Below are 11959 nucleotides of genomic sequence, written 5' to 3' on the forward strand. Positions count from 1 at the left end.
GTTGTATCTTAAATTCCGTTGTAGTGATAAATGCTATTTTTATTTCAGCTGCAATGTATCTTCATTTCTGTTTTATTATTATTGTTTCCCGCCTAATTTTTCCCGCTCAGTTTTTTCCCGCCTTTTACCCCCGCCGTAATCTCCCGCCAATTTTTCCCGCTCACTTTTTTCCGCCTTTTACTCCCGCCCTAATCTCCCGCCAGTTTTTCCCGCTCACCTTTTCCCGCCGAAAGTCGTCCCTTCTAGCCTATAAAACCCCCCAGTGTTTCCTTCTGTTTCAGTGTATTCTCTGAGCAAGATGGATCCCCCATATAAGAATCCCCCCCATCTTTTCACCGAATCCATGGCCAAACCTCTTCTAGACGAGGCCCGCAAAGTGATGAGGGAGAGTAAGGTAGACACATTTGAGGAGTTCATCAGTAGCGACGCCTTGCTCCGTAAGGTGGGTAGGGAGTTTGAGAAATATTCTTATGGGTGGCCATTGAAGAAGATGCCTGCTCGCAGCCCACGGGAGATAAGGTGTGAGCTTATCAGGTTGAATGAGAAGTGGAAGTCACTAACTTGGAAGAATGAACGAGATAGGGAAAGAGATTACAACTTTCCATGGCTGTGGACGGTTGAGAGTGAGGACGACGATGATATCTTTGAGCCTAGCAGCAAGGCGAAGAAAGCTGCATCGTCGAAGGGCAAGAGTGCCAAGTCCTCAAAGGGGAAGAGTGCTGCACCACCGGTCGTCGACTCGGACGACGACTTCGAGCCTAGCACGAAGGCGAAGAAGGCTGCATCGTCAAAGGGCAAGAGTGACAAGTCCTCGAAGGGCAAGAGTGCTGCACCGCCGGTCGTCGACTCGGACGACGACTTCGAGCCTAGCACCAAGGCCATGAAAGCTGCATCATCGAAGGGCAATGGAAAGGGTGTGATGCGTTCTTAGTGTTCTAGTTATCAGTAGTCTCATGGATCTTGCAGTATGTTGTAGTGTTGTTGTACCGTTTAATTTGTTAGAAGAGAGGTATGTTGTAGTGGTAAGTTGTATCTTAATTATCACTTCATGTTGAATTTGAAATGTTTGTTCAATTTGAAATGTTTGTTGAACAGAAATAGTACTCATACATGGTGCATACAAATAGTAGTCATACATGGTGCATACAAATAGTACTCATACACTAGATGAAGGAAATAGTAGTAGTAATAAGTCTCATGCGTACAAATAGTAGTCATACATGGTGCATACAAATAGTAGTCATACATGGTGCATACAAATAGTACTCATATCACTGACCACGGCCCCTCCCTCCACCTCGCCTCGGTGGCGGTCGAGCCTGAAAAGGTGACGGCGAGTACATACGAACAGGTGGCTGGCGATGTCGGGGAGGAAGCATGTACCCCTGCTCGTGCTGACTGTACTGCGTGGGATCTGGAGGTGGAGTTTGCTGTTGACTTGAAATCCAGTCTTGATAGCTCTGCTGTGTTTCGTCCTGATCGTGAGCACTGGACCAGAAGGATCGTGATCCGGACCCCGTCGACATATGTCCCTCACCTTTGATTAGATAAAAAAACCGTTAGTCGATCATGAGGAAATTCACACATGGTGCACAATTAATATGGATAGTGATGAATTGCGTACCCTCTGGCTCATCCATACGGGGACGCCACCCGAAGTTAGGCATGGGAAATTGCTGCTCCATGCCGAAACCGGCACGCTGCCAATACTCGTAAGTAGGCTCCTGCTGCTGCTGGTTTTGCCACCTTAACCTCCTGCCTGGTTAGGAGATGGTGGCCTCGGGCTCGGCGGTACCTCCATACGTGGGCGCGGGGCGTGCCGCGGCTGATGCACCTGCAAAGAGGGACGAGGTGGCCGCTGTGCTGCTCGGTACTCGGCAACATCCGAAGATCGCGTGCATGTGATAGTCGCGTAGATACGACGTAGTTTGTCCTGAAGACGCTGTGCAAAGGAGGCGTGGTGCTCATACCGTCCAAGAAGTGGGCCGGAGGAGAGCGAGCGTGCATACTGGGCGGCGTCATCTTGCAGCTCCGCCGTCAACACGGCCTACAATTGTGAGCTCAAATTAGTTATGTGTTGGCCAAATGTAGAAAAAATATATTTGACTTACTGCGTGATGCCGAGTGCCTGAAGTGGAGTGACGAGGGTAGGTGTCCCACATTGTCGAGGGATCCCTCTGAACTGGGTCACACGCCTGGCTCAGCCGAAGTCGTGTCCTAGGCATGTATGCCCGCAAGTAGTGCTCAAATTCCTGAAGATCAAATGCCTCCATGGTGGCCCATGAAACTGTCGGCGCATTGGCCCAACCGGTGATGTATGGAGCGAGGAGTTGCAACCATCCAGCAGCAGTCTTATTCGCTCCTTTTCTGTTGTACCTGAAAAATGAAGACGAACATGTCTTAGGATAAAATTATGATTGTCCAACATGATGTAATAACTTTGGATAAATTTAAATTGTACTCACGCGTGGACGCGTGGTGGTAGAGGAACTGTGGGAGGTGGTGGCTCGATCAGCTGACGCAGTCCAAACTGTCTCATGACCCTCTGCTGCGACATCTCCTCCACGAAGATATCGAAGATGATCTTCGCCTTCGTCATCCAGTAGGCCCAATCTCTTCTAATGCGCCTTGTCTCCCGTCGACCTCTGTTCGTCCGCAATGATCTTGGGTCAGGGATGTACCGTCTTTCATTTGGTATCACCGTAGTAAAATTTCCCACAACTCTGTATCCGACCATCTCGCCGGTCCAGGTGTGCAGCACAGCCTCTTTCGCGTAATATGGAGAGACGAAAGAGATTGAGTCCAGCCCTAGTTGTCTGGTAGCTGCCAGCACATGGGAGCATGGAAGGTGAAGCAACCTCGGTTTGTTGCATGTGCAGGTACACGATGGCCATTCTTCATTTCCAATTCTGACCTCATGTGTTCTCACCGCATTCACACAACCAAACTTGTCAGTTGGTAAGCGCACCTCAAACCTCCTTTCCTGATTACCGATGGCCAGAACAGTGTGTGACATACCCTTCTTCATCTTGACATCCATATATTCCATAATGGCCTCACAGTAAGGAGTGTTTGGATTTTCAAGCATATGCCTCAAAGCCAACTCCCGTCTCTCTTTGAAATAATTCATAGTGCCATATAAAATACCCTCCACAAGGGCTGTCAGCGGCAATGCCCTATTTCCCCTAAGCACGAAGTTGTATGACTCAGCTAGGTTGGTAGTCATCACACCATACCTAGCTCCATGTGTGTCATGCAGCAAAGACCACCTTTCTAATGGCTCGTGCTCTATCCACTCTGCAAAATTTTTAATCTGTCGTCCAGGCCTCCTTCTAGTATTGGGTGGGTCAAATCCAGGCAGGTCACATAGCCCAATAGGATCTGGCTCGGGGCCTACTGGAACCTGTGTACCCTGTGCCACAGCTGCTGCATGAGCTGCTACTAATGCAGCTCGGGCGGCTAACCTGTGCCGCACATGGTCCTTAGTGAACTCATCCAGCTTGCCGCGGAGAAAAGTGTACTTGCATTCTTGATTCTGTTTGCACAACTTCTTGAACAGATTCATAAGACCCTTGCTCCTAAACTGCGAGAAGAAATTGGCCCCCGGTGTGGCGCATGCACCACCTACTCGCATATCCTGCCATGGCGTCTCTTCATCAGGTCCGGCTTCTACCAGTAGTCTTGATAGCCGCAAGTATACCTGCATGCCTGTCATGTAGCACGCACACATTTTCGCGATCTTTCACTATCGATTTTTAACTCGCACGAAGAACCATAACCAGCTAGCAGTGTTCTCGCTCTCAACAAATGCAAATGCGAGAGGCACACATCGATTGTTGCCATCCACTCCAATTGCTGTCAGAATCTGTCCCTTGTACCTCCCAGTTAGAAAAGTTCCATCTACACACATCACCGGACGACGGTGCATGAAAGCCTCGATGCATATGCTGAATGCGAAAAACACCTGTGCGTAACCCCGACATTAGGGAACTCTGGTATCACAAAGTCTTGTATGTCCACATGGGTGCCCGGATTCCGGTCCTTCAATGTCTGCAGGAGACGGACGACACCGTCATAAGCATCATAGAAGGTCCCGAATCTGTTCTCCAGTGCCGTCTGTTTAGCCCTCCATGCCTTGCCATATTCAATTACATACTTATATTGAAGGTGAACTCTTCTCTGGATGGCTTTAACCCCCATTGCTGTATTCTCTACAATCTCCTTGTAGAACAGGCGAGCAATAAGAGTGGATGTAAGGTTTCGGTGATCCTTCAACATACTCTTAAGGACACATGTGTGCGGCACGAAGTCGCTCACCACCCATGTTGTGTCATACTTCGGACAGTACCCATGCACCCTTGATGGACATCTAGCATCGCTGCAGACCACTGTCAAGAATTTCTGACTTGAAACGGTGGTTCTGAATACCCTTTGCGTGTTCATTGCCCACTGAGTGATTGCTTCCTGCAGATGTCTCTTGTCAGCATATCTAGCACCAACTGAGATGGTGTTCATGCTGTACTCCCAGGCAGAATCGTGCCGATCATCGACTATCATTGCCTCCGACAAATCATGGTTCCAAGAAGAGGGGATCGGATCCGCCTCTTCGTTATCATCTGAAGTATCGGATCCACCGGATTCATCTGAGTGAACCTCATTGTCCACTCCATCCTCGTCTTCCTCGTCCATCATGTTCTGCATCTGTTCTTCTTCTTCGTCCACGCTTTCAAGCTCAACAGTATCGTCATGACCACCTGCTGCATGGCTACTCTGCCCGGATTGGAAACTGCTGCCGCCAGCATCAGAACTTTGACTGCTCTGGCCTGGATGGAACGCACCCTCGCCTTCTTGGAAATTCACCACCTTCGCCTCGGGAAGCATTAAGGCGATGGGGTGAGTTCCCCTGCGCTCGCACGCTTCCAACCAGTGCACCCACTGAGAGGTCCGCTCAATCGGCTTCAACCGCCAGAAAATCTGGGTACTTGAGCTGCTCCACAAAGCATGCACACCAACAGTGTATGCTTCGGGATTAAGCCCGAAATTCACGGTCAACCACTCCTTCAACTGACTAACTCGCCATGTTTTTGGGTTTGTCAGATGCAAATCCTCACACTGAAACTCGCTCAGATCAGCTCCCATCGGAGTTGTTCGGACCGTGCCATGACCGAAGTAAACAACGAATTTTACTCTATCTGACATATCTGCTCACCTATACAAATTACAGACTCGTCAAAAAAATCTAGCACCTACACTCTAAAATAAATAAAAATCTAGCACCTGCAGTCCTAAATAAATACTATCTACCGGTACATATTACACTAACTAATGTGCGAAGCTAACGAACGCAACATGCATTATGATTACACCATCTAATACCAGGAATTAGGGTTTACCCTTGAAGCGTGCCAAACACCTCCGTCAGCAGCTCAGCTTCTCCACCCCGCAGCAGCTCCACCACCACGCAGCAGCACCACCACCACCAGCTCCACCACCACCACCACCTCCACCAGCACCAACACCACCTCCACCACCAACACCACCTCCACCAAAACGCCTCAAAAACTAACCCATCTATAGATCAGGTGATTCTACAGCATTTGGTGATCAAACTACAACAAATGGCTGGATAAATCGCTCAGAAATGAGAGAAAACCCTGCTGGACTGAGAGCAAACGAGAGAGAGAGCTGAGATGAACTGAGCGAGCAGCAGGAGGAAGAAGAGGCGAGGCGCGTCGGCCAGCAGCAGCGCGCGTCGGCCGAATTAATAATCCCACCGTTTCGGGCGCGGCTACCCCGACTCAGGCGCGGCTACCCCGAATCTCGCGCCTCGGGATGGAGAACCCCGACACCGCCTGCTCCTGCGCAGGGGACAGACCGACAACGGACCGGCGTGGCCGACAGCTTCTCTTCGGGCGCACTGACCCCGACTTTGGCCATCCCCAGCAGATTCCCTCCACTTCGGTTTCACCGAACCCGATTTTTCTATTTCGGGTTAGCGGAGCCCGATGGTGTATTATTTCTGAAATTTCCCAAAAACGACTATTATTTCTGGATTTAATATTAAAATGTGTATTATTTAAAAAAAATTCGCATTTTTGCTGGCCGGTCGCTGTGTGTACGGTGTACCAAAGAAATCCCTGCGCCGCAGACCAGTAGTCCTGGCAACAAATTAAGCAATGTTCATAGCAGGAGATGTGGCCGTTTTCCATGGCAAAATGTAATGTACGAGCTTTCCCTTTACCAAGCAAACGCAGCGCGATAATTCTAGACAGCTGTGGTACTTCTGCCCTGTGCAATATATATGTTTTGAGCAAGTTGTTAGTACGCACCACTTTTTTCACACTGGTGGAAAAAGGGCCTTTGGTCGCGGTTCGCAACTGCCATTAGTCGCGGTTGCGCAACCGCGACCAAAGTAGCGCGACTAAAGGCCCCCCCCCCCCTTAGTCGCGGTTCCTTACGAACCGCGACTAAAGGCCCGTCCACGTGGGCGCCAGGCGGCCGTCGGGGCGGAGGACCTTTAGTCGCGGTTCTTCTGGCCAACCGTGACTAAAGGCCGCCGCAGGTTTAGGGTTTTAGGCCCCCCCTAAACCTGCCCCCCCCCCCCTAAACATATTTTCTGTTTAATTTGTATATTGTTTTATTTCTTTTGTGCTTTATTGTGATTTTGAAGGAGTTTCACATATTCTACGGTACTACATATATACATGCATATGAATGTACAATTTCAAACAAATTTGAAATTAGAACCAAAAAGAATTCAAGCGGAATATATAATATATATTCAATATCATCGGATGACCATATACAAGTTTGAACAAGTTTCCATACATAATTTAATGCATGTATAGTTCTACGTCCTCGCAATGGTGTTCTCCTTTAGGATCGAGGACTTCCCTCCTGAACCATCCAGCTAGTTCCTCTTGAAGTGGTCGGAAGCGAGCTTCTGGACTAAGCATCATCCGGAGGTTATTCCTCTGAGCATTGAGATCACTCGGAACGCGCTCAGACGTGTATCTCCGGATCATCTCACAGACATAGTATCCACACAGATTGGTTCCCGGTGGCTGCATATCGCTACCATTCTTAGCCTTTGACCGCATGAAATTTAGCTCTTTTTTGAATTCACCGACCTTTGTATCTGAGAACCGTCTCCAAACCCTACGAGGCAAAGAAAATTAAATGAACAAGAGAGTTATTAGTTAATTACTTGAAGCTTAATTAGGAAATGAACGAAATAGGCCGATCGATATAGAGCGCAAATGAATGAAAACAATTACTTTTGAATCATTTGTCTCATGTCGGCCCACTCCGCCTTATCTATATTCAGAGAGTCGTGGACGATACATTCTGATTTGTCAACTTTAATTACTAGCAGAATCCAGTGGAACCTGCGGACACGATACATGCACAGTACGTCATGCATAACTCATCGATTAGCCGGCCACATACCATGCATGGAGTAAACAAAAGAGAATGTGCTCAAGACATAAACACTCACCCAAAATGGTAAGGAAATAGAATATCACTTTTGAGTTCCTGCTTATCAAGAAACCGCCACAGGTCTTTCTCCACGTCGGCGGGGTGATGATTTAACGTATATCCATTAACGATGTGTGGGTCAATGAACCCAACATCATGGATGCTCCTTACTCTGCATTCCTTAATCTTCAATCTGCATGTATAATAGCGGACACAACAATATAGTTAGGACATATATATATATATAGTGCAGGCAATATGAACGAGATGGGGTAGAAATAAATCACTTACAGAACGTAGCAACTGATGATAGATTTGTCGAGCTCGCGCAGATTGAAAAGCTGGAACAATTCACTCAGATGAATTTGTACAGAGTATTGTTTGAAGTGATGCTCATATCCAACTTCCGCATAAATATAATCTTTGGCGTTTTTATGTTTTATGTAACCCTTGTACCAGTTCAGCAGACCTTTCATTTGTGGAGGTAGATCCTCTTCCTGCGCAGGCTCGACGAGAGGCCCATTCTTCACATATGTAAGTACTACCTCCTTCACTGGCGCCTCATCAAGGCCTAACAGTTCACGAAGAGTAATACCTAAGTTGGCCGCTTGTTCTCTGGCACTCGTTACAGTCAATCCCTGTGCTGCCGCAGCTTCTATGATTTCGGGGGCATCCGGACCGGCGGCTGTCACTATAAGCGGGGCAATCAATTGTTTACTTTGTTCCCCGAGCTGGGCAACAACTCGTTTCCCGCTTTGTGCACTTTGTAATTCCGCTTTATCGGCCTCCTCATTCTTCTCCTTGAACATGCGTGCCTGATTCTTTAGTTCACGTGCATAGTCGTCAGGCAGATTCTTCGCGGCTTGGGACGGTGCGTTCAAAAATGACTTAGCCCACTTCTTTTGCTCATCAGAAAATACTGGCTTGGGCTCGGGCTCTCTTTTCTTCTTGCAGGCCGCCTTCCATTTCTCTAAATCAGCAGTCGCGGCCGCCTCGACTTCCTCGGCACTACGTTCCCAAGGCCTCGTGGGGAGAGGCTTCAGTGATGGCTCCGGTACCTTTGTTTTCTTAGGTACGTAAGGGTCTGGTTAATAATCCAGGACTGCTGCTTCGCTTCTTCGCCGGAGGTGGATTGGGGCGGCGTCGCACCCGCCCGGGGCGGACTAGGGGGCGGCGGCTGCTTACCCGCCGGAGGTGAATTGGGGGGCGGCGCCGGCTGACGTGAAGGAGGTGTAGGTGAAGCACCACCACCACCACCGCCACCGCCGCCACCACCACCACCGTAGGGGGGTGGACTTGTTGGCGCCTCGCCTGGAAACTTGATAAACTTCTTCTGCCATAGAATGAACTGGCGCTTGACATCTCCAAGTCTTGTCGCCCCTTCAGGTGTAGCAATGTCAATGTCCAGGTCCTCAAACCCTTGGACTATGTCCTCCACCGTGACACGAGCATAGCCATCTTGAATGGGGTTGTTGTGGTGGAGTGCTCCAGGTGGTAAAGCACTGCCGATGGCTACCTTCATGGACATGTTCCCGATAGGATAATACAGATGACATGCTTTCATCTCCTTTATATCGTCCACGGGGTAGCGAGGAGGCTCCGGTGCAGTAATTTCGACCACCAGAGGCTCCGGTGCAGTAATTTCGATCATCGGTGCACCAGCCGGTGGGGCCTCCGTGGAAGCCACGCTGCTTCTCCGCTGCTGGCTTCCGAGATCCAATGGATGATCTTCATGCTGCGCCCGAGCTGCATCTCTTTCGGCTACTAGTACACTCACGGTTTTCTTCATGACATCCATTTCCGATGCCAACCGCGCCACAACATCTGCTTCCCGATCCATCTTTCTCTTATGGCTTCTGTAACCGTACGGGTCATCGTTCTGGGGGAACCCTACTTTCCACGGAATGTGCCCCATGCCTCGTACACGTCCTCCGTGTTCAGGATTCCCGAGGGCTTTTGTTAGGGCGTCGTTCTCTCTGTTGAACTTGATCCTCCCCTCTTGAGCATCCCTCATTGCCTCAATAAGCTTTTGGGTGGGTTTAATTATTTTTCCCTGGTAAACACACTCCCCTGTCTCCGGGTTCAGCGATCCCCCATGCCCGTACCACCAGCTTTTGGCCCTTGGGTCCCATCCCTCCGTACCTGGACGGATTCCTCGCGCCCTCAGCTCGTTCTCCATCTTCTCCCACCTAGGCTGCCAAAAGCGATACCCTCCTGGCCCCATAATATGATTGTACTCCTTCTTGGCCGCATTATCCTTATTTTTTTCGATATTTCAAGGAACTGCTCCGATTTCTTTTGCTTCACAAATTCTGGCCAATCATGTTGCATTTTCTCATATTATCCTTTGAAATCCAGAGTCTTGCCCTGCTTGACAAAGTCATGGGCTAGATTTTGCTTGTATTTCTGAAATGCGTTGGACATCTTAGAAAGAGCGAACTGTTTGACTAGCTTGCACCTCTCCTTGTTTTCCTCAATCTTGTTACCCTCCTCATCGTATTTGCGGTATTCCGGAGGTAGAACGAAATGTTCCATAAGCTTGTTGAAGTAATCTTTTTTTGTTCTCTTATCGACAAAAGTGAAACCAAGACGTGCCTTATTTGGCTTATTCCACTCCTGGACGGTGATCGAGATGTTGTCTCTAACAACGGCTCCGCATTGGCTGATAAACTTGGTGGCGTTCTTGCGGGGCTCCAGCGGCCTGCCGGTTGCTTCCTCGACAACCTCGATGGTGCATGTTTCTCCTGGTTTCATCGTCTTGGTTGCGCCACGCTTTGACGACGTACTCGATTGTTTCGACGATCCGGCCGAGGGCTAAAATAAGAAAGAGAGTCGCGCGCGTTAGTACACACATATTTATTCAAATTAGTTAGTTTGTATCACCAGAGCTCAATGTATATATATACCTCGGCGCCGGAGGTGGTTGCTACTTCCAATTGAAGATCGTCGTTTATCGACGTTTCTTCGGCATCATCTTGCTGACGGCGCCCTTCATCTTCACCCTCAAGGTTCTGATAAGAAGAGATATCATCTTCTTCTTGTCCGGTCGGCACATATAGAATATCGCCTTTTATGATGCCGAAAATATGGTCTTCAGCGTCTGGATCATAGTTGTCCATAATCGGGTCAGCTCTATCGTCCGCCATATGTCAGTCCTGAAAACATGTAGTCAAAACAAATTAATTAAGTGAAGAAGGGGGGCGGTGGCGGTGGCGAAAGGGCGGTGCCAAAAGGAGGGGGCCGGCGAGCTGGAAGGGGTGGGAGAGGGTGTCGCGGAAGAGCGCGTGTGTGCGCCGGGAGAGATTGGAGGGGCCGGGGCGCCGGTGGGCGCCGCCCTAGCTATTGCATGTGTGCGTGTGTGGCGCGCGCCCCCGGCCGGCCGCCGGCCTCCCTCTCCCCCTGTCTGTGTGGCGCGCGCGCGGCGGCGCCGGTGGGGAAGGACGACGGTACGGGGAAATTTTGTAGTTCTTTTTGACACAAAATTTTAAGTCTCAATTATTTATTTTCTAATTCAAATTGTAGTCTCAAATTATTTAGTTAATTTTAAGTCTCAAATTTTAAGTCTCAAATTTTAAGTCTCAAATTTTTAAGTCTCAAATTTTAAGTCTCAAATTATAAGTCTTCTTTTAGTTTTTTAAGTCTCAAAATTTTAAGTCTCAATTATTTAGTTAATTTTAAGTCTCAAATTTTAAGTCTAAAATTTTAAGTCTCAAATTTTTAAGTCTCAAATTTTAAGTCTTCTTTTAGTTTTTTAAGTCTCAAATTTTAAGTCTCAATTTTTAGTTAATTTTAATTTCGAAATTAACAAGAATTAAAACTAAAAAAAAAGAAAAATAAATTGGCCGGGGGTACGTGCGCCGCGCGCGCGGCGCCCCTGTACTGTGGCCGGCGCGCCTCTCTCTGGCCGGCGGCGCGCCTCTCTCTGGCCGGTGGCGCGCGGCGCCTCATCGTGGCCCGCGCCTCTCTCCGGCGGCGCGCCGGGGTACGTGCGCGGCGGCTGCGGCGACACTGGCGCGGCGCGGGCACGGGCGGCGGCGGTTTGGATTGGATCGATCCTTACGGGCTACGGCGAGCTGGAAGGGGCGGCGCGGTCTTCGCGGGTGGCGGCGGTCGATGGCGCGCACGGCGTCTGCGTCGAGGAGGCGTCGGCGGCGTCTGCGTCGAGGAGGCGTCGGCGGCGTCGTCGAGGCGGCAGAGATCGTCTCTCGCACACGAACGGGCGGAGGAAGAAGAGAACTGGCGCGGCCGTTCGGCCGCGCGATATTTATAGCGAGAGGGATTGAGTCGCGGTCGGGGTCACCAACCGCGACTAAAGGCTACCCTTTAGTCACGGTTGGTGACCCCAACCGCGACTAAAGCCTTTTTTAGCCCCATTTGAGGTTCCCGCGGAAAATGACCTTTAGTCGCGGTTGGCCTGGCCAACCGCGACTAAAGGCTTTTTTCGAAATTATTTCATTTTCTAAATGTGAAAAATAAAACT

General features: G+C 49.4%; 1 long non-coding RNA gene across 1 annotated transcript; it reads right to left on the minus strand.

The window, feature by feature from the left end:
• Nucleotides 1-1140: 1140 nt before the first annotated feature.
• LOC127299916 (uncharacterized) lies at nt 1141-1748 on the minus strand. The gene is made up of 2 exons (XR_011747173.1): nt 1625-1748; nt 1141-1537 (listed from the first exon to the last, which is right to left on the minus strand). It is a non-coding gene; the product is annotated as an uncharacterized lncRNA (long non-coding RNA).
• Nucleotides 1749-11959: the final 10211 nt, after the last annotated feature.

This window comes from Lolium perenne, chromosome 1 (assembly GCF_019359855.2).
Source record: "Lolium perenne isolate Kyuss_39 chromosome 1, Kyuss_2.0, whole genome shotgun sequence".
NCBI lineage: Eukaryota > Viridiplantae > Streptophyta > Magnoliopsida > Poales > Poaceae > Lolium > Lolium perenne.